This window comes from Narcine bancroftii, chromosome 12 (assembly GCF_036971445.1).
Source record: "Narcine bancroftii isolate sNarBan1 chromosome 12, sNarBan1.hap1, whole genome shotgun sequence".
In the NCBI taxonomy this organism is placed as follows: domain Eukaryota; kingdom Metazoa; phylum Chordata; class Chondrichthyes; order Torpediniformes; family Narcinidae; genus Narcine; species Narcine bancroftii.
The window spans coordinates 35280144-35306129 of NC_091480.1; the positions used below are offsets into that span (position 1 = coordinate 35280144).

At 42.0% G+C, this 25986-nt stretch overlaps 1 long non-coding RNA gene across 2 annotated transcripts in view; it reads left to right on the top strand.

The window, feature by feature from the left end:
* Nucleotides 1–25986, top strand: part of LOC138746746 (uncharacterized) — a 52056-nt gene that overhangs the window by 15299 nt on the left and 10771 nt on the right. For both annotated transcript variants that reach the window (XR_011347094.1, XR_011347095.1), the window contains exon 3: nucleotides 13757–13827. This is a non-coding gene — a long non-coding RNA (uncharacterized lncRNA). The remainder of the gene's footprint in view (nucleotides 1–13756; nucleotides 13828–25986) is intronic.

Below are 25986 nucleotides of genomic sequence, written 5' to 3' on the forward strand. Positions count from 1 at the left end.
CTTCAATGGAATGGAAATCCGATCATGTGCTCTCTCCTTTTAGCTCTGCTGCCCAATACTTTCATTACTCCCATCAATCCGCTGATGTACAGAGCGATAAATACACTGTATAAGAATAAGGAAAGTGTAAGTGCTGTAGATTCAACAAATGTAATAAATCAAGGGAATTTCAATCCTTACCCATGGGTATTCTTTTTATATTGTATTTGCGTGATGGCAAATTTTAGATGTAAATAGTTGACCGTCAGAATGAGCAAAACACAAATGAGCCTATGCCAATCATTCTCCCAACACAATCCCATTCACTGAATTAGGTCTGCATTCTTCTTGCCTATTTAAGAGCCTTGCTAAATGCCTCTTAAATGCAACAACTCTATCTGATTTCACTACCATCAGGATGTTTAATTTCCCCTGAGTCTCACTGAATGAGTTTCCGGGGCAAAGCCTGTTCTCAGCTCTGCCAGTGGGAAGTGGAAGGCAGTAGGACTCCTGCCTGATTACTCTAAAGAAAAGTTCAAATCTGGCACCTAATTAAACCGCTAAGGGAGTCTGGAGACTGTACAGTGGAACTCAAAGTGAGACATGTGGGTTTCGGTGCATCAGGATCAAGAATCAGAAACATTTGGACCTTTGAACCAGTGTACCCACTAAATCAAGACCAAATTTTATCCTAACTACATCCATCCATATTAGTTCCATGGACCTTAACATCACTGCTTAAAGTTTCACATTTAAATAACTGCTCAATGTGTGGGCAAGGGTTATACTTTATCCTATGGTTTGAACAGAATCGGACATTTTGGCGCTTGCATTTGGCGATGGACACAGTATTTAATTTATTATATATGTAATTAAATATAACAAATATAAAATTAGTAATTTATTATCATTTTAATTCAATATCATGGAAGAGTATCTCCACATTCCCATCACCCATCATGACATCTCCGCACTGCCCTCTCCCTGAGATTTGGAAGACTGTAGGTCTTGATGGGCAACATAGATCTTGACAGCAACACTGTGAACGCACTCCCCTCTCCCCACGGTGACATCTCCCAACTGTTAGTGCCAAATTGTCCAGCGCCAAAATACAGGCACCAAACTATCCTAGACCCTTTTGAAGACCTGTTTCCTGATTTCACTCTTATTTTAATGTTCTTTCCCTTCATCCTTGAATCTGCCACCAGTGTCAATCTTCCAATTCCTGTCCAAATCCACGAAAGTCTAAATCAACTCAATTTGTCGAAGGAAACGAGCCGATTTATGTAACCACCCCTCATAATTTAATCTTGGAGGCCTTTCTACTGAGACTATTGCTTGTGCCATTCTCAGAACTGTTCAAAGAACTCCAGTTATGTTCCTTGGTATAGCAATAGCTTATATTCTACATTGAAAGGAAATATGACAGAAACTTTGGTAACCACTGCTCTATCTCTAATGTCCCTCTGCACAACGGACTCACAGAGCATGTATTTTCCCAATGCCCTTCCCATGTGGGAATACCTCCGGGTTCAGTTCTGCTTCTGATACCAATGAAGTATCACTCCAGGACAATTCCTTTCTGTCTCCTTGGCCTCTGGTACAATTAACCGCAGCATCTTGCACCAACACCATTCCAATCTCATTCAGCTCAGTGGAAAGGATGGCTACCAATTCTGATCTACCCAATAGTAGACTGAGCACACCTAAAATTGCCTCTGTTCTCACTATCATTATGTCTGACCACCATGTCCTCAAACATCCATCATTGGATCCTTTCAGGTTCTCATCTACATGCTGCCCCTTTCCAACATGATCTGAAGGCACATCAACAGTTTCCATCTGTGTGAAGCTCCCTAATCTAACTCACCACTGCCTCTCTTGAATCCTCTGAGTTGTCCATTTTTGCGTCCACACAGAAATCTTCTTTGTCTTAACAATGAACAAAACTATAGTCAGTGAACTTATCACTAACTTAATTCTATGGCTGCTAGCCCCATCTCTCTCCCTGATAATTAAATTGAACCAAGTGTTGGCAGCTTCTACGAACTACTATGAATATCAGCCTACATGTCCGTGCCAAGTTGAAGTCATAGGACCATAGACCTATACCACATACCCAGTTTACCCATGAAGAAAAGTTACCTATCTGAGCTTGCCCTCTCACCCCTTCCTTTCTACATACCCATCCAAATGTATTTTAAAGTTGAAGTTGTACCCATTGCTACCACCTTATCTGGAAGATCATTCCATATACATACAGCATCCTCTGTGATTAAAAAAACACCCCTCAGGTCCATTTAAATCTTGCCCCCTCACTTTAAATCTAGACATTCTTATGGAAACAACTGAGACTATTCATCTTATCTATGCTCCTCATGATTTTCTATACCGAGGTCACTACTCCGTTTACTATGCACCGGAAAAAAATCCAAGCCTATCCAGTTTATCCTAAAAACTCAAGCTCTTTGATCCTGGTAACATACCTGTGAATATTTTTTTTGCACCCTTTCTAGTTTAACAGCATCCTACCCACATCAAGGAGTCCAGAACTACTTATGGTATTTCAAATGTGGCTTTAATATGATGTCCCGCCTCCTGTACTCAATGCCTCGATCGATGAGGGAAAGTGTGCCAAAGGTCTTTTTCACCATCCTCTCACCTGTGCCACCACTTTCAGGGAACAATATACCTATACCCTTTCTTGATCTTGATCTTTCTTGATCTTTCTTTTCTTTAACACATCCCAGTCACATTCAGCCGTTGACATTGTATTCATCTTGTACATTGCTTCCAGCTGAACAAAGTCTTGTTTAAAATTCCCATCCTTAGTTTCACCTCCCTCGATCATCTCACCCCATTTTATATCTGTAATAACCCTCCAAGAGAAAGGGGATCTTACCATAATTATACAGGGCACTGGCAAAGTACACATACTTAGATTATTGTGTACAATGGTTAGTGTAGCGACTTGCACAATGCCATTGCAGCACCAACGAATTGGGTTCGAATCTGGCACTGTCCTAAGGTGTTTGTAGATTTTCCCCATGGCTGTGTCGGTTTCCCCTGGGGCACCAGTTTTCTTCCATATTCAAAAGACGTAAAGAATTATGGAAGGTAAGTTGATCACATGGGTGTATTTGGATGGCACAGAAGGGCCTGTTACAGTGCTGTACCTCTAAATTAAATCAAATTAAATTTTAAAATTAACTTAGCAAATATGTAATTGCTACACAAAGAGGGTAAAGGTTAAAACCTTGTGTTTTGACTCTGTTAATTTTGTGCCTATCTCTTTAAGAGAACTACTGTTTGTAGTGTTACCATAGAGACTATGACGTAATATCCACCCAGACTAACGACTTGATCATTATTCGACAACATTTGGAGGAAGGGTGAGCATGGGAAATTTTTCTTTGAATGTTTTTTGCCTCTTTAAATACTTTTTTGCATCTCTTTAAAGTTTGAGCTTCTTTATATACATTTTCTATCTCTGTCACACAGTAAATGCGTAGTTATTCACCATTATGAAAGTCTTAATGTGAAGTTATGCAAAATATTTTTTTTTTATCATCAAATTAAAGCTACATAAAGCAGCAGTCACAGAGTTTGATTTATTGGATTAAAGAATTCAAAATTCAGAATATTTTAACTCATGCTTTTGGAAGATGATGTTTTGAAATTAGGATATATTAGAATAAGGAAAGTGTCACCTATAAGGAGAACAGCAAAGATTCATCATTCTGGTTCCCTGGACAGTGCTTCTCTATGGAGAGATTGAATAAACTGGGCCCTATGGTAAACAGTTCATACATTGGGAGGCCGACCTCTCTGCTGTGGGGCTGGAACAGTTACTGGTTGGTTGAGGTCAAGGTGGGCCGGCTTGAGGCTGTCGACCATGAACGATTCCTGCCTACCACCAATATCCAAAAGACACGTAGTTCAGTTGTGGTATAACACCTTGTATGGACCCTCGTATGGGCGCTGAAGGGGCGCCTTTCCTTATGAAGATGTATTTGCAGTCTTGGAGATCCTTCGGGGCGTAGAATGGAGTTGAACTGTGTGTGTTAGTAGCACCTTAGGTGTTTCCTCCTGGCTGCAAGCTGCTGGCACAAACTCTCCCAGGACAGTCAGTGGGGCACCATAGACAAGCTCAGTGGAGGATGTGGCCAGCTCGTCCTTCAGTGCTGTGCGGATACCAAGGAGCACCCGAGGCAGCTCATCCACCAAATCCGGGCCTCGAAGCCGCGCCTTGAGAACCTTCTTTAAATGTCGATGGAACCTTTCCACCAGGCCGTTAGACTGTGGGTGGTAGGCCATGGTGTGATGTAACTGGGTCCCTAGGAGCTGTGCCAGCACTGCCCATAGGCGGGTCGTGAACTGTTCCCACCCATCCGAGGTGATATTGGAAGCAAGGCCGAAACGGGCTACCCATTTGGCGATGAGGGCCCTGGTACAGGATGTCATGGAGGTGTTCGAGAGCGAGACAACTTCTGGCCATCTAGTGAACCTGCCCACCATCATGAATAGGTATGTGGCCCCTCTGGAAACCCGCAGCAGCCCGATGATATCCATGTGGATGTGGTCAAATCATCTGTGTGGCAGCAGGAAGGACTGAAGAGGGGCTTTCATGTGCCTCTGCACCTTGGATGTCTGACAGTGCAGGCAAGTTCTGGCCCAGTGGCCGACCTGTTTACGCAGGCCATGCCACACGAATCTATCTGTGATCAGTTCAGATGTCACCCGGATGGATGGGTGGGCCAGCCAACCCCATGTTGATCCACGTGGTTACCCAGGAAATCGATGGCCATCAGGCCGAACTGACATTTTGTTGGGTTGATGGCTAGGCCGTAGTTGCTCAGTCACTGGCAGAGCAGATTCAGGTGTGCTAGGTGCTCCTGTTGCGAATAATTGGTGATGAGGATGCCCTCTAGGTAGAAAACAAGAAATCCAGGCCACACCCCACTGGTTTCTGGAAAGTCTGCTCTGCATTTTTGAGGCTGAATGGCATGCAGAGGAACCTGAAAAGGCCGAACAGAGTGATGAGGGTAGTCTTGGAAACGTCACTGGGGTGCTCTGGGATCTGGTGATACCCCCGGACCAGATTGATTTTTGAGAAGATCCTCGCTCTATGTAGATTTGCCGTGAAGATCCTAATGTGGGGAACCAGGTACTGGTCGGCTATCATGGCGTCTTTGAGCCAGTGGTTGTCCCCACAAAGGTCTCCATCCCCCAAAAGACTTTGGGATCATGTGTAGAGGAGAGGCACATGGGCTGTCCATGCACCGAATGATTCCCATCTCCTCCATCTTCCTGAATTCTTCCTTAGTGAGTGGCAGCTTGTCGGGAGTAAGCTTGCATGCCCAGGAGTGTAGCAGCAATACCTGAATGGTGATGTGGTCCTGGATGCCATGTTTCAGGACCGCGGTGGAGAACTGTGGCGTTATAATGGCTGGGAATCCTGCCAGGATTCTGGCAAATTCATTGCCCGATAAGGTTACCAAGTTAAGGTGGGGAGCCAGGAACTTGGCTTCTCAAAGGGTGATGGTCTGAAAGGGCATGGAATTGACTCTTTCATTTCCACCAGGAGGCAGTGGACACAAAGGAAGTCTGCACCCAATAGGGGCTGAGACACATCAGCCAAAGTGAAGTTCCAGGTAAAATGGCAGGAGCTGAACTCAAGCAGAATGGTCTGCACCCCATATGTGTTGCTATTGTTGGTGGCGGTGAGGGACGGTCCTGACTTCTTGGCACATGTGTCTCGGTTCGAGGGGTCAAAATGCTGATCTTCACCCCTGTGTCCATAAAGAAACGTTGCCCTGAGTGCCGGTCCCATAGCTAAAGAAGGCTGTCTTGGCAGCCGAATGTTGTGATGGCTGGCCCCAGCATTTCCTGAATGGGAGCAAGGTGGATGGCATCGTGTTTAACCAATCTTGTAGAGTTTTTTGAGGAAGTTACCAGGAGAGTTGATTAAGGAAAGGCTGAGGATGTTGCCTTAATGGACTTTAGTAAGGCATTGACAAGGTCCCACATGGGAGGTTAGTCAGGAAGGTTCAGACGCTTAATATTCATGGTGAAGTAGTGAACTGGATTCGACAATGACTGGATGGGAGAAACCAGAGAGTATTGGTGGATGATTGCTTCTCAGTCTGGAGGTCTGTGACTAGTGGTGTGGATGCTGGGACCAATGTTATTCGTCATCTATATCAATGATCTGGATGATATTGAGGTAAATTGGATCGGCAAGTTTCACCAGATGACACAAATATAGGAGGCATTGTGGACAGCGAAAGTGGTTTTCAAAGCTTGCAGAGAGATCTAGACCAACTTGAAAAATAGGCTGAAAAATGACAGATGAGATTTAATGCAGACAAGCGTGAGTTGTTACATTTTGGAAGGACAAACCAAGAAAGGACGTGCACGGTAAATGGTAGGACAATGGGTAGAACAAAGGGACCTGGGAATACAGATACATAATTCCAAAATGTGACATCACCGGTAGATAGGGTTGTAAAGAGAGTTTTTGGCATATTGACCTTCATAAATCAGACTATTGTGTACTGTACAGGAGTTAAGATGTTATGGAAAAGTTGTACAAGACATTGGTGAGGCCAAATTTGGAGCATTGTGTGCAGGTTTGGTCACCTAACTACAGGAAGGATATCAATAAGATTGAAAGAGTGCAGAGAAGATTTACGAGAATGTTGCCCAGACTTCAGGAACTGAGTTGCAGGGAAAGGTTAAACAGGTTAGGACTTTATTCCCTGAAGCTTAGAAGAATGAGGGGAGATTTGATATTTAAAATTATGAGGGGGATGTACAGAGTAAATGTGGATAGGCTTTTTCCACTGAGGGTAGATTAGATACAAACCAGAGGGCATAGGTTAAGAGCGAAAACAGAAAAGTTTAGGGAGTACATGAGGGGGAAACATTTTCACCCAGAGAGAGGTGAGAGTGTTGAATGAGCTGCCACCTGAGGTGGTGAATGTGAGCTCAATTTTAACATTTAAGAAGAATTTGGATGGGAGTGGTGTGGATGGCTATAGACTGGGTGCAGGCCAGTGGGACAAGACAAAAAACGTGTTCTGCACAGACTAGAAGGGCTGAAGGGGCCTATGTCTGGGCAGTAGTGTTCTATAGTTCTAAGAAGTCTATTACTGCAGGTCATAGCCTCAGATTAAAAGATGTGCCATTTAGAATTTGCAGCCTGGAAGCTCGTGGCGACCCAGCCATCGGCTACATTCAATATCAGTAGATTTGTAGATATCAGAATAATCCAGGGCTATAGGGATATGGTAGCAAAGTCAACCATGATGTTGTTGAATGGTGGAGTTTGTCCAAGAAGCCGAAGGACCAACCCTTGTTCCTTATTCTTATTGTTCATGTGAACGAGAGGCCCTTACTCTGCAAAGTTGGCCCAAAATATTGACGTGTTCAGCTCTTAAACTGAAGAAACCCCAGGGCCACACGTGCTCTTATTGGCAGAAGAGGTTTTCCTTTCCTTACAGTAATTTAACTTAGGTTATACAGGTATTCCTTGACTTACCATCTATGCAGCTTACGGCCATCCATACATATGACCAAGTTTTAAAAATGATGCACAGTCGGTCCTATTTATGGAAAATAAAGCCTGTCGCAAGACCTGGCTGGTGGCCAACCTCTCGCGAGAGCTGACTTTTGAGACGTCCATGTTGAATATGACGAACGATAACGTGGATACAGTGCAATTCCAACATACATCCATTCTGAGATATGACCGGTCGGCCAGAGTACAACACGGACGTGTTGAGGAATACCTGTATAAAAATAACTGTTTACTTTTGGTGCTCATTGACTAAGTATCTGCATGGAAACCATGAGCTGAATGAATGTTAGTGTTTCATTTATCACGTGCTCACTGATGTAATCTTTGAATGTAAATTTTTTTTCTAGATTTGAGACAATGGAATATTTTAAGAACAGAGGGTTTACAATCATATCCAGGCCTGGATTAACCATTAAGCAAAATAAGCATGTGCTTAGGGCACCAAGGGAAGGGGGCACCACAAAGTTTTTTTGAGTGCCAGATTTACCATGGTGTAACTGATCTAGAGCGCCACAAAAAGGATGCCCCCAGAATAAATGAAAAAAAAAACATATAGGTTATATTTAATATAGATGTGGGGTCTGGCCTGGAAAAAAAATTTTAATCTATTATTTCACATTCAGCACTTATTGAGTCTTAATGCCCTGTCAATTAGACAATAGCGGGGTCAAGGGGGAACCAACAATGGGCTGTGCTTAGGGCATCATTTGGCCTTAATCCAGCCCTGATCACATCAGATTGGTTCATGTGTCTGTTACGCATTTTTGCAGGTTTCTGAAGTTTAGATGAATGGGAAGTAATCTCACTGAAGCATCTGAACTTCTTCCGTGGCTGCAGAAGATGGATGCCTAGAAGGCATTTTCATTGTCTGGAGAGCCTGCATCTAAATGTCATTATTGCAGAATAGATCAGGGCAGCACTGCAGTGCAGACAGTAGAGCTGCTACCTCAAGGACCCAGTGGCCAGCGTTCAATCCTGATGTATGGTGCTATTTGTGTGGAATTGTACCTTCTTCCCTCACCCTAAAAAACATGAAGGTTAACGAGTCAAATGGCCTGAAATATGTAAAATGTAAAATAGTTCCAGCCATTGAGAGCTGTGCTGCCCAATCATATCCCTGATCTACCTACAACCCCAATCACACACTCCTTACAGACAGTGCTGGGTTTGAACCCAGGTCTCTGGTGGTGTCATAGCATTGCGCTAACCGCTACACTAAACGTGCCACCCAGGCACGTGGAGGGAGTTGCTGGGAAGATGGATTACGGGGTAAAACCGAGTGGGAGAGTGGGACTCCTCTGCAGGCTGGCATTCACTAACTGGTCTGAATGGCCTCCCTCACTAGCATAAGAAAATACATGGAGCTAAGAAAGAGGAGCTGAAGGGTCTCCACATAACCTTGGGCTTGGATAAAAAAAAGAAAATGGCAGCGCTGCAGGAGCTGTTGTAACGGCAGCACTGCCGCTGGTGCAGACCCACGGAGAGCAGAGAGTGGAAACAAGGTGCTCCAGCGGGGTCCAACCGCCCAGTCCGACTGACCTCAGCTCTGTACAGAGTTTAAACAGCCTGTTAATGGGACCGATGGTGTTTTTAATTTAAAAAGTCTCCAACCACGTGGTCTGCACCCAAGATGGCGGCGCCTATAATCAACCCAGCCGCGAGACTCCGGGGAGACAGCAAACTGGTGCCGGGCACCAGAAAACAGGGAGAACCCCCCCCTCATTGGAGAAGAAGAAGCACAGGATGGTGACCCCGCGGCGGACCAGTGCAGGATGGAGCAGTTGAAGAGCACACAGTCGGTGGTAGGCTGTTGGTGAATCAAGGTGAAGAACCCATGCAGGCTGCTGGCTACTGGTGACTGCGGACACACACCAGGTGACAGACAGGTGGAGACCGGCTCGAGACTGGCTGAAGTGTTGGAACCAGGATGCAGGAGGGTGGCAAGGGCACATTTGGTTCCTGATTGTGTCAGAGGTTTGGATCTGGAGCTTGGGCTGCTGAAGGTTTGGACTGGACTCTGAGTAGCTCTGGGGGCTGTGGCGGTGCTGGAGGCAAATCCACGGACACTCGGGGACATTGAAGTGACTCCCTTTTGCTACTCTTTCTCTGCCAGTAGGAGGCGCTTTCAGGCATTTTTGGTCGATAGTGAATCTGCCTGACAACAGACAAAAGCAAATTCCATGTAATATTTTGCAGTCTTTATATGACAATAAAGGAATCTCGAATCTTGAATGTTGATAGCCAGTGTTTCATTCACGGTCCCCTTAATCAGAACATTGTTAATCTATTGGAAAATAAATCTGAGCTATTTCTAACTTTGGAAACATTTCCAGGACAGTTTCAGAGGAGAGCCACCTCTGGTTGTCATGATGTGGACGAAGGGTTGGGTTATGTTCTACTGCCACTCTGACCACACTACCCAATTTTGCTCTAGTCAGGCGCTTGTACTGGTGGGAAATCTAAGTAGCAACTTCCGTTGGGGTGACTTGGCCAGCACACACTGGCCTTTTGATTTCTGACTGCAGTAATAGAGTGCTACCACTAGGAGGAGTCAGAGATGAGTTTGTGAATTGCTGCACCTTGGGTGATTCAAGATGGATGCCTGCACATTGAGGTCCTGTCAGTGTGTGCTCTGTTCTTAGTGCTGGTTGCTTTAGATAATAAATCTAGTTGTTTAAAAAGAACCCAAGTTTCTTTATTGTAATAAAATAAACATCATATGGTAGCAGGCATGGATAAAATGGCCAGGAGTGGAAGAAACACCAGTGTGCATAGTGAACAACAGTCGACATCAGCAGAGAAAATATGGAGTGATTAAAAACCCCTGATCCTGTAAAATGGACTGGAAATATTGACCATGAGTGGAGGCTGTTTATACAAAGCTTTGTGCTGTACCTGCAAGCCATTGGAATCAATAGCAAATTGGATACATGGATAATTGCAGTGCTATTTATCATGGCGGGACCCGAAGCACTAGAGGTTTTCAACACATTTGTTTTTGCCGAGGTAGAAAACCAGAGCAAATTCAACAAGGTTATAGAGATGTTTGATGAATACTGTTCATCAAAGAAAAATAAAACCTTCAAGAGGTGCATGTTTCACTCACACACGCAGATGCAAGGAGAGAGATTTAATACTTTTTAACAGACTTAAAATTAAAAGCAAGTACATGCAATTTTGGACCGCTGTAAGATTCAATGATCTGTAATCAAATTATGTTCGAATTAATGATAAAAACGCGAGAAAGAGGTTGCTGCGAGAGACAGAACTTACCTTAATTTGAACTGTGAAGATACAAATTAGTTCTGCAGCACCTGAAAAAGTTTGGTGATAGTGTAAAAGCCAGTGGAAATGAAGGAGGCATAGTCATAGCCACAGTATTTGGACACATTCAAACAAATTATGAAACACAGGAAACAACAAAAAGATGGAGACAAATTCAATTATAAATTATGTGGCACTAAACATGTGCCAAAGCAATGCCCAGCTTATGGGAAAACCTGCAATAAATGCAAAGGGCAGAACCTCTATGCAGAACAATGTTTTTCCAAAGAGAAACAAGACAGAAGTAAAAATGCACACACTACAGAAGAAACTGCTCACATTTCATGAGCATGGTGGTGCAGGAAGTGAACAGTGTTAAACAAGGTAAGTGGACTGTCATTACATAAAAATGGAACAAATATTCCTTTCAAGCTGGACACAGGGGGAAAGGTCAATTTGATCTGTGAGTATGACCTCAGGGCAATGAAGATAAAGCTATACATCCATGCAAATCCTGTTCTGTTCAAAGCACACAATAGACAGAGAATCGACACAAAAGGTACATGTAAACTTAAGGTGAAAGTTAAAGATAAAGAGCACCACCTCAGGTTCACAGTAGTCCCAGATGGACAAGAATTATTGCTTGGTGACATAGCATGTGAAAACTTAATCCTAGTCAAGAGGGTGTACCACATTAATAGTGATAATGCACGTAACAGTCTAGAGGAAATAGTAGATCAATTTCCCAACATCTTCAATGGCTTTGGAGTTCTACCATTCACCTACAAGGTACAGTTAAAGGAGGATGCACAGCCAGTAGTGCAGGCTCTGAGTTGGGTTACGGCGCCACTGAAAGGAAAGCTCAAGCAGGGATTCAACCGAATGATGGCACGAGGGGTCATAATGAAAGTGGAGAAGCCCACAGATGGGTGAATTCAATGGTGTGTGTCAAAAAGAACAGTGACCTTTGTGTGTGCATGGACTCCAAAGCCTTGAATGCCAATATAAAGAGGGAACATTATCAGATTCCAACAAGGGATAAAATTACAAATGAGATGGACGGTGCAAAGTGTTTCATTAAATTGGATGCATGCCAGTGCTTCAGGCAAATAAAACTGCATAAAGATAGCACAAAATACTGTTTATTTAATACACCGTTTGGCCAATAATCCTGTGTGAGGATGCCTTTTGGAATTATCTCACTTCTGGAAGTGTTCCACAGAAAAATGGAGCACATCATAGAAGGCATAAATGGGGTACATGTGTACATGATCCACACAAGAACAACACAATGAGAAGCTCATCAAAGTGCTACAACTCATCCAGATGTATAGATTAAAGTTAAACAGAGCAAAATGTCTGGTGTGAAGGAAATCACCTCTCTGGGAGATAAACCGTCGGAGGAAGAGCCAGACAAAAGCAAGGTGAAAACAATTTTAGAGATGCCCAGACCCACTGACAAAAAAGGCCATATTTAGAGGGCTGGGAATGATCAGTTTCATTGGTAGATTCTTTCCAAACCTGTCTTCCAAAACAATGTGCCTAAGGAAGTTGTTACAAGTGGACAGACAACCACAAGGAAGAATGGGAATGACTGAAGACCATTCTAGCTATTGAACCAGTGGTTTTGAAGTTCTTTGATGCATCCAGAAAATATCTAACGACATTTCAAAAGATGGAATAGGTACCGTACTACTTCAGGCTATAGGAGAAAGTTGGAGGCCAATTGATATGCATCAAGGACGATGACAACATCTGAATGTCGATATGCATAGATTAAGAAAGACTGTCTAGGTCTGGTCTATGGACTCTAGAAATTCTACAGTTATGTGTATGGTCTACACATGGCAGAGACAGACCACGTCCTTTATAGCAATAATCAAGCAAAATCTCAGTGAAGTGTCACCGCAAATCCAAAGACTGATGATGAAGCTATAGTGTTATGATTTTGAATTTGTGTACACACCAGGCAAACTTATTGTGTTAGCTGATGTGGTATCCAGGCCAACGACGCAATGAGAGTTCCACAGAGACAGATGTGAATCTTCTGGTGAATCTCATCACTGAATCTTTAAAAGAAAAATCTTGTGCGGCTGATGCTTGTGTTGAACTTTAAATTGAAAGAATATTGTATTTATGTGTCATGTTAGATTAAGCATCTCAAGGAAAGGGGATATAGTGATAGAGTGCTACCATTAGGAGGAGTCGGAGATGAGTTCGTGAAATGTTGCATCTTGGGTAGATTCAAGATGGATGCCTCCACATGAGGTCTTGTCTGTGTGTGGTCTGTTCTTAGCGCTGTTTGCTTTAGTTAATAAATCTGGTTGTTTAAAAAGAACCCAAGTTTCTTTATCGTAATTACCAAGGGAAACACAAACTAAAAAAAAACAATGAAATAGATTTGGAATCACAAATCAAAATTCACTGGAAATTTAAATCATTGGACTTTTCCCCCACCCCCCAACTGTAAAATAGTCAATAATTAACAGCTTTATGAGGCTTTTATGCTCATAAAGGGGTCAAAAATTCAGGGGGAATTATTTTGAAAGTCTCTCATCCTGTTGTAAAGTAACTTTTTTTATTTCACAAAAAAGGCATGATGGTGAAAAAAGTTAAGAGCAAGGAGACGCGGAGAAGTTCATCTTTTCTGTATGTGTGATTCTGACACATTGTCTACAAATCTAGTCCTCATGGATCATTTTGTACAACTCCTCTGATGTTTACTAATTCAGGGACAAATCCTGCAATTACTAAATACAACCAGTTGCACTGTTTCTCTCCACCTGTTTCTTTCATATTTTTCAATGAACTTTTCTGACCTACCTACTTCTCCATATATCATTTTATCAAGCTGCCTTCATACTGTGTTTAAGTCATCTTCCTTCCAACACTATCATTTTAATGTTTCTTTCCTTCTTATTTGATTTCCAGGGACCCACCTGTGACCCTAATCTTGTGCCGTTCCTGTCAGATCAACGTCCGACCAATTTGCAGCAAGAAAAGTGAGTATGAAAGGACAAAATATCCACTGCTAATTCCAACAATTAAGTAATTTTCGGCTGAACATAAAAATGAATAAGCCTCAGCACTCTTGTTCCACAGCAAACTGTCCACAAACTAAAATAAGATGAATGGTCCATGAATTAAGTTATTTTGATTTTGGTACATCCGAAAAATTCCCCTGTGGAAACGTTCCTGAATGAACACCGCTGAATAAATTTTACACTGGAATTATAGTCAACACTCTTGTTTTACACTGCTCTGTTATTTAATTTCAGCAAATATATTGACTATTTGGTTTTTTGTATTAAATTACTAGATGCCATGGTTTTCTATGAAGTGAATTTTTAAAGTGTGGTGCAGCAAGAACAGCTGCAAACCTCACAGTTCCTGAGAATGGGTTCGACCCTGATCTCAGGAGCTGTGCGGAATTCCCATGTTCTCACTGTGACCACGAGCATTTGCAGGTTTCTCCCACATCCCAACAACAAATTCAAGATTCCTTTTTCTCCTCTCGTGTAATAGCACAGAACAAGTAATATTGCACAAAATTGCCCTCCGTCTGCCATAAAGCAAAGAGCTGACTGGTGCCCCTTACAGTACGAGAAAATGAGAAGCAAAAGAGAATCCCTTCTCATGTCCTTGGATTTAGTGGCATCTCTAGGGGTGGAGTCACCCAGTGCAGTAACTCAAGGTGTCACACCCCCTCCCCACACCTGAACCAAGTGTATGAGTGGACCGAGCATAGAAGAAACAAGTGTGAGTTCCTTGGATGTCCAGGGCAGCGGCAGCGCTGAGCGAGGAGGGGGGGCACATTAAAAAGTTAATTAGGATAGAGTTTTAGCCTTTTAGGTATATTGATACATGTAAGCTGAGCTTATGAAAGATGTGTTTGTTGTTATAACTAATGACAGATATACTTTTATCTAAAAAAAGAGAAATTTCTGCTGAAACACTGCACAAAAATGTTATAGACAGTCATTTTGGTGTCACCTCCTCTGATGGTGTCACTCGGTGTAGCCCAAACTCCTACCCCCGCAAACCCCTAGTGACACCAGTACTTGGATTCACCTCCAGCACTCCCACAGCCTATTCAGCCCCCGCAGATTCCTGTCGATTCATCTGCAAACTAAGCTCCGATCTAAACCTCTAACACGATCAGGATGCCTTCCACACCCAAGGCCCTACAAGAAGGTTGATAGGTTCGTTGAACACTCCCTCACGCCTAGTGTAGAAAGACAGTAGAATCTGGAGGTGTTGGAAATGGTTAACTGGTGGTTGGTGCAAACGTGGATGGGCCAGTTGTCCTGTCATTTCACTTTGCCTCTATAGCGTCATCTTTAATGGCTAATCAGGGATTTGAAATCAATCCGATGTTGATTGGGTTAATCAAACAATCTAGGAACAGGTGTCTCTGGTACTTAGTGACCGAAATTAACACCCCACACACTGCGAACTTGTAACGAATTAATGAAAGCAAGTGTGAATAGTTTTTTTTAATATAGCACAGGCACATCTTGTTATATTGAATCACGATGAACAGTTTATTAGGCACTTGAATGAAGTAAACTTTTATTTGGCTGCTCTTCATATTTTGTCTAATGCTGGTACATTGTGTGATATCTCCTTGTTCTTAAAATAGCTGTCATTGTTCATTTGAAACAGGCAGCTCTGTGGCTCTGCAGATAGAGCTGATGTCTCACAGCCCCAGTTCCAGATTTGATTCTGAGCAGTGAGTTTGATCATGTGGGCTTATTTTCTCCCACATCCCAAAGATACGCTGGTTGGGACGTTGATCAGCTACCGTAGATCCTGCCCCTGCTGTAGCTGGCTGGAGGGAGATTGGGTGGCGGAGGCGGGAGGGTCATATTCGTGGGCAAGTGTTAGAGATGGTGCCACTGGGAAATAACTAGGCGAATGGAATTGATCAGAGCTGGCAAATAGGCTTAGAAAAAGAGGTTGGCGATTTAGAACCGAGATAAGAAGAATTTTTTTTAAGCAGAGAGAAATTAATCTTTAGAATTCTCCATCTCAGAGAAATGTGCAGGCTCAGTGAGTTCATTCAAATCAATAGATTTCTGGATTTTAAAGGAATCAGGACAAATGGAGACAGTACACAAAATTGGTGTAATGTCAAAATTGTCCATAATTTTGATAAATGGCAGAGTATTTTTTAAGGGTCAGATGGCCTACTCCTGCTCCCAATTCTTCTCTTAGATGGCAAGCTTATATCCTTTTCTTAAGTATACAGGTGTGGCTTTGTATCAAAATTTGCATGATATCCCTCATATAACCACTTACGGAGTGGAAACAGGCCATGTCAGCCTTTCGAGTCCGCACCAGTTCACTAGAACAACTCCACAAGCTCAAACCTCCCGCTCACCGCCAATAACCCTCCCACCCCCTCACCTCCATCTACACATCCAACCTTCTCTTAAATGACAGAAAGGACCCTGCCACAACTATCTCATTCAGAAGATCATTCCATTCTGCCACCACTCGCTGAGTGAAAAAGCCACTTCTAATATTTCTCCTAAAGTGTTGCCCGCTTACCCTTAACTCATGGCCTCTTGTTCCAACCTCCCCTGTCCTCAGGGGAAAGAGTCTGTTTATGTCTAGTCTGCTGGCAAAGAAGCGAGCTGCCCACCAGGCTCACCTTACAAAGCTGTCCTGTCCAGAGAAGAAACAAGCCTTTCATCGCGCATGCAGCCATCTTCAGCGCAAACTCCGGGAGATCCAAAATGAGTGGTGGACTAGCCTCGCCAAACGAACCCAGCTCAGCGCAGACATTGGCGACTTCAGGGGTTTCTACGAGGCTCTAAAGGCTGTGTACGGCCCCTCACCCCAAGTCCAAAGCCCGCTGCGCAGCTCAGACGGCAAAGTCCTCCTCAGCGACAAGATCTCCATCCTCAACCGATGGTCAGAACACTTCCAATCTCTTTTCAGTGCCAACCGCTCAGTCCAAGATTCCGCTCTGCTCCAGCTCCCTCAACAGCCCCTAAGGCTAGAGCTGGATGAGGTTCCCACCCTGGATGAGACATATAAGTCAATCGAACAACTGAAAAGTGGCAAAGCAGCAGGTATGGATGGAATCCCCCCAGAAGTCTGGAAGGCTGGCGGCAAAACTCTGCATGCCAAACTGCATGAGTTTTTAAAGCTTTGTTGGGACCAAGGTAAACTGCCACAGGATCTTCGTGATGCTACCATCATCACCCTGTACAAAAACAAAGGCAGAAATCAGACTGCTCAAACTACAGGGGAATCACGTTGCTCTCCATTGCAGGCAAAATCTTCGCTAGGATTCTACTAAATAGAATAATACCTAGTGTCGCCGAGAATATTCTCCCAGAATCACAGTGCGGCTTTCGCGCAAACAGGGGAACTATTGACATGGTCTTTGCCCTCAGACAGCTCCAAGAAAAGTGCAGAGAACAAAACAAAGGACTCTACATCACCTTTGTTGACCTCACCAAAGCCTTCGACACCGTGAGCAGGAAAGGGCTTTGGCAAATACTAGAGCGCATCAGATGTCCCCCAAAGTTCCTCAACATGATTATCCAACTGCACGAAAACCAACAAGGTCGGGTCAGATACAGCAATGAGCTCTCTGAACCCTTCTCCATTAACAATGGCGTGAAGCAAGGCTGTGTTCTCGCACCAACCCTCTTTTCAATCTTCTTCAGCATGATGCTGATCCAAGCCATGAAAGACCCCAACAATGAAGACGCTGTTTACATCCGGTACCGCACGGATGGCAGTCTCTTCAATCTGAGGCGCCTGCAAGCTCACAGCAAGACACAAGAGAAACTTGTCCGTGAACTACTCTTTGCAGACGATGCCGCTTTAGTTGCCCCTTCAGAGCCAGCTCTTCAGCGCTTGACGTCCTGCTTTGCGGAAACTGCCAAAATGTTTGGCCTGGAAGTCAGCCTGAAGAAAACTGAGGTCCTCCATCAGCCAGCTCCCCACCATGACTACCAGCCCCCCCACATCTCCATCGGGCACACTAAACTCAAAACGGTCAACCAGTTTACCTATCTCGGCTGCACCATTTCATCAGATGCAAGGATCGACAATGAGATAGACAACAGACTCGCCAAGGCAAATAGCGCCTTTGGAAGACTACACAAAAGAGTCTGGAAAAACAACCAACTGAAAAACCTCACAAAGATAAGCGTATACAGAGCCGTTGTCATACCCACACTCCTGTTCGGCTCCGAATCATGGGTCCTCTACCGGCACCACCTACGGCTCCTAGAACGCTTCCACCAGCGTTGTCTCCGCTCCATCCTCAACATCCATTGGAGCGCTTACACCCCTAACGTCGAAGTACTCGAGATGGCAGAGGTCGACAGCATCGAGTCCACGCTGCTGAAGATCCAGCTGCGCTGGATGGGTCACGTCTCCAGAATGGAGGACCATCGCCTTCCCAAGATCGTGTTATATGGCGAGCTCTCCACTGGCCACCGTGACAGAGGTGCACCAAAGAAAAGGTACAAGGACTGCCTAAAGAAATCTCTTGGTGCCTGCCACATTGACCACCGCCAGTGGGCTGATAACGCCTCAAACCGTGCATCTTGGCGCCTCACAGTTTGGCGGGCAGCATCCTCCTTTGAAGAAGACCGCAGAGCCCACCTCACTGACAAAAGGCAAAGGAGGAAAAACCCAACACCCAACCCCAACCAACCAATTTTCCCCTGCAACCGCTGCAATCGTGTCTGCCTGTCCCGCATCGGACTTGTCAGCCACAAACGAGCCTGCAGCTGACGTGGACTTTTTACCCCCTCCATAAATCTTCGTCCGCGAAGCCAAGCCAAAGAAAGAATCTATTCCTTTCATAATTTTAAATACCTCAATCAAGTCCCCTCTCAATCATCTACGTTCCAATGAAACATGTCGAAACATCTTAGAGTAGATTGATATCGGTTAGCTCAATGTTGAGGGCCAAAGGGCCCAAACTGTGCTGTACTGTCTCTGTTAATAAGAGGTTTCGACATGTTTCATTGGAACGTAGATGACTGAGAGGGGACTTGATTGAGGTATTTAAAATTATGAAAAGAATAGATAGACTAGACATAAACAGACTCTTTCCCCTGAGGTCATCAATCTAATCCTTACCTTCGTCATTCTCGAATTCTCTTACATCTATATGCATATCTAAGAATCTTTTAAATGACCCAATCGAACGAACCTCCAACACCATGCCCAGAAGTATATTCCAACCACTTGCCACTCCCTATGCAAAATAAAATACGTACCTCTTTCATCTCCCCTAAACTTTTTCCACTCACCTTTTGGTATTGGCCATTGCTGCCCCAGGAAATGTGGCAGCTGCCCACTCTATCTTATGCTTCTCATAATATCACAAACCTTTATTAAGTCACCTCTCACGCTCTCTGAAGAGAAAAGCCGTAGCTCACTCGGCCTTTCCTGATGTCTTAGGCAGAAGCCTAATAGCCTGATTACACCTGAGATTGTCTGATCTTGGAAGCTAAGCAGGCTCAGGCCTGGTCAATACTTGGAGGGGAGACCGCCTAGGATCTCCAGGTGCTGTAGGTTTCTGTGAGGGGCGCTGGACAGAATGGAGAATCTCTATCTGCCTTACAGTAGACAAAAGTCAAAGAATTTCATGTATGTTACATTCTAAATATAGTATTACATGATCCCTTTACCCTTTATGCTATCCAGTCCAGGGTGCATCCTGGTATATCTTCTCTGCACCCTCTCTGAAGCTTTCACATTCTTCCTATATTGAGACAACCAGAACTGAATACAATACTCAGTATTTTCTTTTGGCTATGCTTTTGGCTATGTCGCCCCCCCCCCCCCCCACCCCCATAGGTCTCTGCTCAAAGTTTATTGGTCCCCTTCCCTGTGAAGCAGTCATGTTTTGGTTTCTTCCATACTTTCCTCCTACCAACTATCTAAAAAAAAAGAAAATATTTATTTTATGTGAGGTGAAAAGAAAACAAGGCTTTTACTTAAATATGGTGTGCCCCCCCCCAGGGAGGTCATAGGGCCCCGTTGAGAATGATTGGTCCAACCAAAGTTTCACAAAGCTGCAACATTAACTCGTGACTCTTAAACTCAATCCCTCGACTAATAGAGGCCCGCATACCATCTGCCTTCTTAACCATCCTATCAACTTGCACAACAACATTGAGGGATCTATAGATTTGACCCCCAAGATCCTGCACTGCTAAGAATCCTTGTGCTCTGTCTTAAAGTTCAAATCTCCATTCTGGAGCGACAAATAAACTGCTGGTAGAATTTAGCAACTCATGTGGACATTATATTGTTGAAGTTGCTCTTGTTTTCTATAAATAAAAGTTGTGCTTGTCTTAGTATCTGCTGCAATTCCCTTCGAAACATGAACAGGATAGATGCTGCGCAAATGGTGGAAAATCTCATGTTCACTGTCATTCTGTAAAATACCAAAGAATATTTGATCATGAGTTTATAATCACACACATTGTACAACATTCATATGCCTGAAATTCATACTTGCTGCAGGCGCATTAGGTACTATGAAGAAAAATTATAATACGAAGCCACTTAAATTGAATTCAGAGACAATACATACATAAGACCGATAATAAATATTCCCAGTAATCCTCGTGCAATAGTGCACACAGTCCATGATTAGTGTACGAAGGGGAGGTATCGAGTGTATTATGAGCCTGATAACTCTTGGAAAGAAACTGTTCTTGAATCTAGAGGTGCTGTTTTTCAGGCTTCTGTACCTTCTTCCTGAAGGTAACAGTGAAAGAGGTTGTGATCAGTGTTATTTCTGACGTTGGCCGCCTTCTTGAGGCACCAACTGGTATATTCCAGTTCTGGCAGCAAATTCAAAATTGGCTATAATTGACTGTACATTGGGTATAGCACCCAAACTCTAGAAACTGTCAAGACAAAAAAGCGAAGCAGAAGCATCCCTTCAGAGGCCATGAATCCTATTGCCTTCTCCAATGCTGGTGTTTCCTGCCCTTCACACCCCCCCCCTTACCCCCTTAGCCGGACAGCTAAGTTGAGCCATCCAAGTCGCACCTGGTCCCTGTTAGGTCTGCTTTGTTCATGAATGAGTGAGACAAACACCAGACTGAGTCGAAATCAGGGTTCTTTGTTCTTTATTGCCGGATTGTAACACTTGCAACTAACGATGTTAGTCGGAGAATGCATTTTGCCGTTATCAGCAAAATGGTGATTTTTTATACCCTTGGATACGTGCTTAGATCATCATCATATCATTACTTGTCCAATGACTAAAACTGTTGCTATCCTTTCCCTGCTAGCTTCCTGCCTCTCAATCCATCAATGTCTCTCTTATCTTGTAAGTACAAGGATGCATTCACATCTTGTTACAGCCCTGCACAGGGTAACTCCTTACACATTCCCATCTCATGATGTTTTACCTTACATCCCGGCCTCTACAGTGGTTGGAAGCTGCAAGCATCCTTCGGTACCCTCATGAATCCACAGCCCAATGCCTGTTACCCAGAGCTTGTCACCCATGGGCTGAAGCTTGGATTTTTTTTTTAATATTTTTTTATTTTTCACACTGTGGACCATATCAACCAAAATACATACAAACATTTCCCTCTTAAATATACACAGTGGCATTTTCTCCCCTTTTTTCCCCCCTACCTTCCCTCCCCCTTCCCATCCCCTCCAAAACCAATAAACATTCAACATGTACAATACAATAAAACCATTAAACAATGTCATCACACAATGAAAATAAACAAGAAAAATGTGTCATCTACTTTTACACACTGGGTCAAGTCATTTTGCCTTTTTTATCATTTTAGGGGGTGGAGCTCCGAGGCAAGCCCTCTCTGTTATGTTCCATGTACGGTTCCCAAATTTGATCAAATAATGTGACTTTATTTTTTTTTATTATATGTTATTTTTTCCAATGGAATACATTTATTCAGTTCCATGTACCATTGCTGTACTCTCAGGCTCTCTTCTGATTTCCAAGTTGACATTATAGATTTTTTTGCAACCGCTAAGGCATTCATAATAAATCTTTTTTGCCCTTCATCCAGTTTGAGGCCTAATTCTTTACTTCTTATATTACTTCGAAGAAAGATCTCTGGATTTTTTGGTATGTTGCTTTTTGTGATTTTATTTAATATCTGATTTAGATCTTCCCAAAACATTTCCACTTTCTCACATGTCCAAATTGCATGTACTGTTGTTCCCGTTTCCTTCTTACAGCGAAAACATCTATCTGATAATGTTGGATCCTATTTATTTAACTTTTGAGGTGTGATATATAACCTGTGTAATCAATTATACTGTATCATGCGTAACCTTGTGTTTACTATATTCTTCATAGTCCCAGAGCATAATTTTTCCCATGTTTCATTTTTTATCTTTATGTTGAAATCCTTTTCCACTTTTGATTGTGTTTATAGCTTATTTCATCATTTTCCTTCTCTTGCAGCTTAATGTACATGTTTGTTGTAAATCTTTTAATTATCATTGTGTCTGTAATCACATATTCAAAGCTGCTTCCTTCTGGTAATCTCAGTCTGTTTCCCAATTTGTCTTTTAAGTGGGCTTTCAGTTGATGGTATGCAAATATTGTACCATGAGTTATTCCATATTTGTACTTCAACTGTTCAGAGGTTAATAAATTATTTCCCCAAAAACCAGTTTTCTATTCTTTTGATTCCTTTTCTCTCCCATTCTCTAAAGGAAAGGTTATCTATTGTAAAAGGGATTAGTTGATTTTGCGTCAATAATAATTTTGGTATTTGGTAATTTGTTTTTTTCCTTTATAAGTGAATCTTCTTCCATATATTGAGTAAATGATGCAATACTGGTGAGCTTTTATAACGTACCAGCTTTTCATCCAACTTAGAAAGTATATTTCTGGTACCTTCTCCCCTATTTTATCTAGCTCTATCTTAGTCCAATCTGTTTTTTCCCTTGTCTGATAAAAAAATCAGATAAATATCTGTATTGTGCTGCTCTATAATAATTTTTAAAGTTTGGTAACTGCAAACCACCTTGGTTGTACCTCTCTTTTAATTTATCTAACGCTATCCTCGGTTTCCCCCCTTTCCATAAAAATTTCCTTATTATTCTCTTTAGTTCATTAAAGAATTTCTCTGTTGAGGGAATTGGTATCAATTGAAATATGTATTGTATCCTTGGGAAGACATTCATTTTAATGCAATTTACCCTCCCTATCAATGTTAGCGGTAATTGTTTCCAATGTTCTAAGTCTTCCTGCAATTTCTTTATTAATGGTTGATAATTTAATTTGTACAAGCGGCTTAAATTATTATCTAACCTAATACCTAGGTACGGATTGCTTGTGTTTGCCATTTAAATGGTGATTCTTTTTTTAAAATTCTGTATAATCTGCATTACTCATTGGCATCACTTCACTTTTATTTGCGTTGATCTTGTACCCCGATATTTCTCCATATTCCTTCAATTTCTTATGTAGTTCTTTTATTGATATTTCTCGTTCTGTTAAGTATACTATGATGTCATCTGCAAATAAACTGATTTTATACTCCTCCTTTATTTTTATCCCTTTTATTTTATTTTCTGTTCTTATCAGTTCTGCCAATGGTTCTATTGCTAAAGTGAACAGTGAGGGAGATAATGGACATCCCTGACTAGTTGACCTACTTAACTTAAATTGGTTCGATACATATCCATTTACTGTTACCTTCACCAATGGTCCATTATTTAATGTTTTAATCCAATTAATATATTTTTCTAGTAGATTGAATCTCCATAATACTTTGAACAAATAATTCCATTCTACCCTGTCAAAAGCTTTTTATGCGTCTAAAGCAACAGCCACTGTTGGCTTCTTATTTCTTTGAACTGCATGAATTAGATTAATAAATTTACAGACATTATCCACTGTTCGTCTTTTCTTAATAAATCCAGTTTGATCTTGTTTTACTATTTTTGGTACTCAGTCGGCCAATCTGTTTGCTAATAATTTTGCTATTATCTTATAATCTGAATTAAGTAGAGATATTGGTCTATATGATGCTGGTGTTAGTGGATCCTTCCCCATCTTTGGTATTACTATAATTATTGCTGTCTTACATGAATCTGGCAAGTTTTGTGTTTCTTCTATCTGGTTCATTACTTCCAGGAGAGGAGAAACTAATAACTCTTTAAATGTTTTATAGAATTCTTTTGGGAATCCATCCTCTCCAGACGTTTTATTGTTTGGCAATATTTTTAATATATCTTATATTTCCTCTATTTCAAATGGTTTTATCACTTTGTTTTGTTCCTCTTCTTGCAGTTCAATTTTAGCTATAATTTCCTCTATTTTATCATCTTTCCCCTCGTTCCCAGTTGGATATAATTGTTCATAAAATTCCTTAAAGTTTTCATTAATCTCCATTGGATTATATGTAATTTGTTTGTCCCTTTTACCTTGATGCCAATACAGTTCTTTTAGCTTGTTCTGTTTTAAGTTGCCAGGCTAATATTTTCTGTGTTTTTTCTCCTAGTTCATAATACTTTTCCTTTATTTTCATTATGTTCTCCACCTTATACATTTGTAATGCTTCGTCAACACCTCTAGCTTTTGAATTATATGACGCTGCCGCTACTTGCCCTACCCAGTCTCTCTTTAATTTATTATGTTCCACTTCAGTTAAATGCATTTCCTGCACAAATGCTATGTCTATTTTTTCTTTTTTCAGTAAATTTAATAGTCTCTTCTGTTTAATTTGGTTATGTATTCCATTAATGTTTATAGTCATATAGTTCAACATGGCCATCTCATATCCTGTTTACACCTCATTTCTGCTTCCTCACCACCACCATCCCCCCTTTCCCCATTTTCATCTCTCAGTTTTCCCTTTATAAACTCAATGTATGACAACACATTTAAAACATAAAATACTCCAACAACTCCCACATCCAATATCCCCTTAGCCCCAAATGTTTCCCCCCCCCCCCCCTCTGAGTTGCCCCTTATCCCTTGCTGGGCAATCACAACTCCCTTCTCTATTTGGATTGCTAACCTGCTCGGAAGCGTCAATTGATTTCACATTGACGGTTATTCTCTCCCACCCAACCCCCCCAGAAAAGACTTTTTTAACACATATAACAAAGCTCACCCTTTTTTTTCCCCTTACTTCCTTTCTTCCCTTCTCTTTCCCTTCTTTAGTTCTTACATATACATTGTTTTTACATCTTTATATGTATTTTATCACCATTCTTCATTCTTGTTACATCTCTTCATCTCTCCTTTTGTCTTGCAGGCGTTCTGCAAATTTTCGTGCTTCCTCAGGATCCGAGAACAATCTGTTTTGCTCCCCAGGGATAAATATTTTAAGCACAGCTGGATGTCTTAACATAAATTTATAACTTTTTTCCATAGGATCGATTTGCTGTATTAAACTCCTTACTCTTCTTTAAGAGTTCGAAACTTATGTCTGGGTAAAAAAATATTTTTTGATCCTTGTATTCCAATGGTTTTTTGTCTTCTCTAATTTTATTCCTTGCCTGCTCCAGTATATTTTCTCTTGTCGTATAGCTCAAAAATTTTACTAAAACGGATCTTGGTTTTTGTTGTGACTGTGGTTTCGGAGCTAGTGTTCTGTGTGCCCTTTCTATTTCCATTCCTTCCTGCATTTCTGTCATTCCCAGGACCTTTGGGATCCATTCTTTTATAAATTCCTTCATATCTATGCCTTCTTCATCTTCCTTTAGGCCCACTATTTTTATGTTGTTTCACCTACTATAATATTCCAACATATCAATTTTCTGAGCTAACAACTCTTGTGGCTCTTTAACTTTTTTGTCACTTTCTTCCAATTTTCTTCTTAAGTCATTCACTTCCATTTCTACAGCCGTTTCTCGTACTTCCACATTTTCTAATCTTTTCCCTATTTCTGTCATGACCAGCTCTATTCTATTCACTTTTTCTTCTGTACTTTTCATTTTTCTTTTCATTTCACTAAATTCTAATGACATCCATTCTTTTATGCTCTCATTTGTTCTTGAAAAAAAACTTTATCTATATTCTGTCCATCTGTTTTACCTTCTATTTCTCTGTGCAGATCTTGATCTTCTTCCTCTTCTTCTGTGTCTGCACCTGTGTTTGTGTCTTCTTCTTCTCTTCCTTGTATCTGTGTCTGTTCTGACTTTCCTGATGAGTTGCTCAT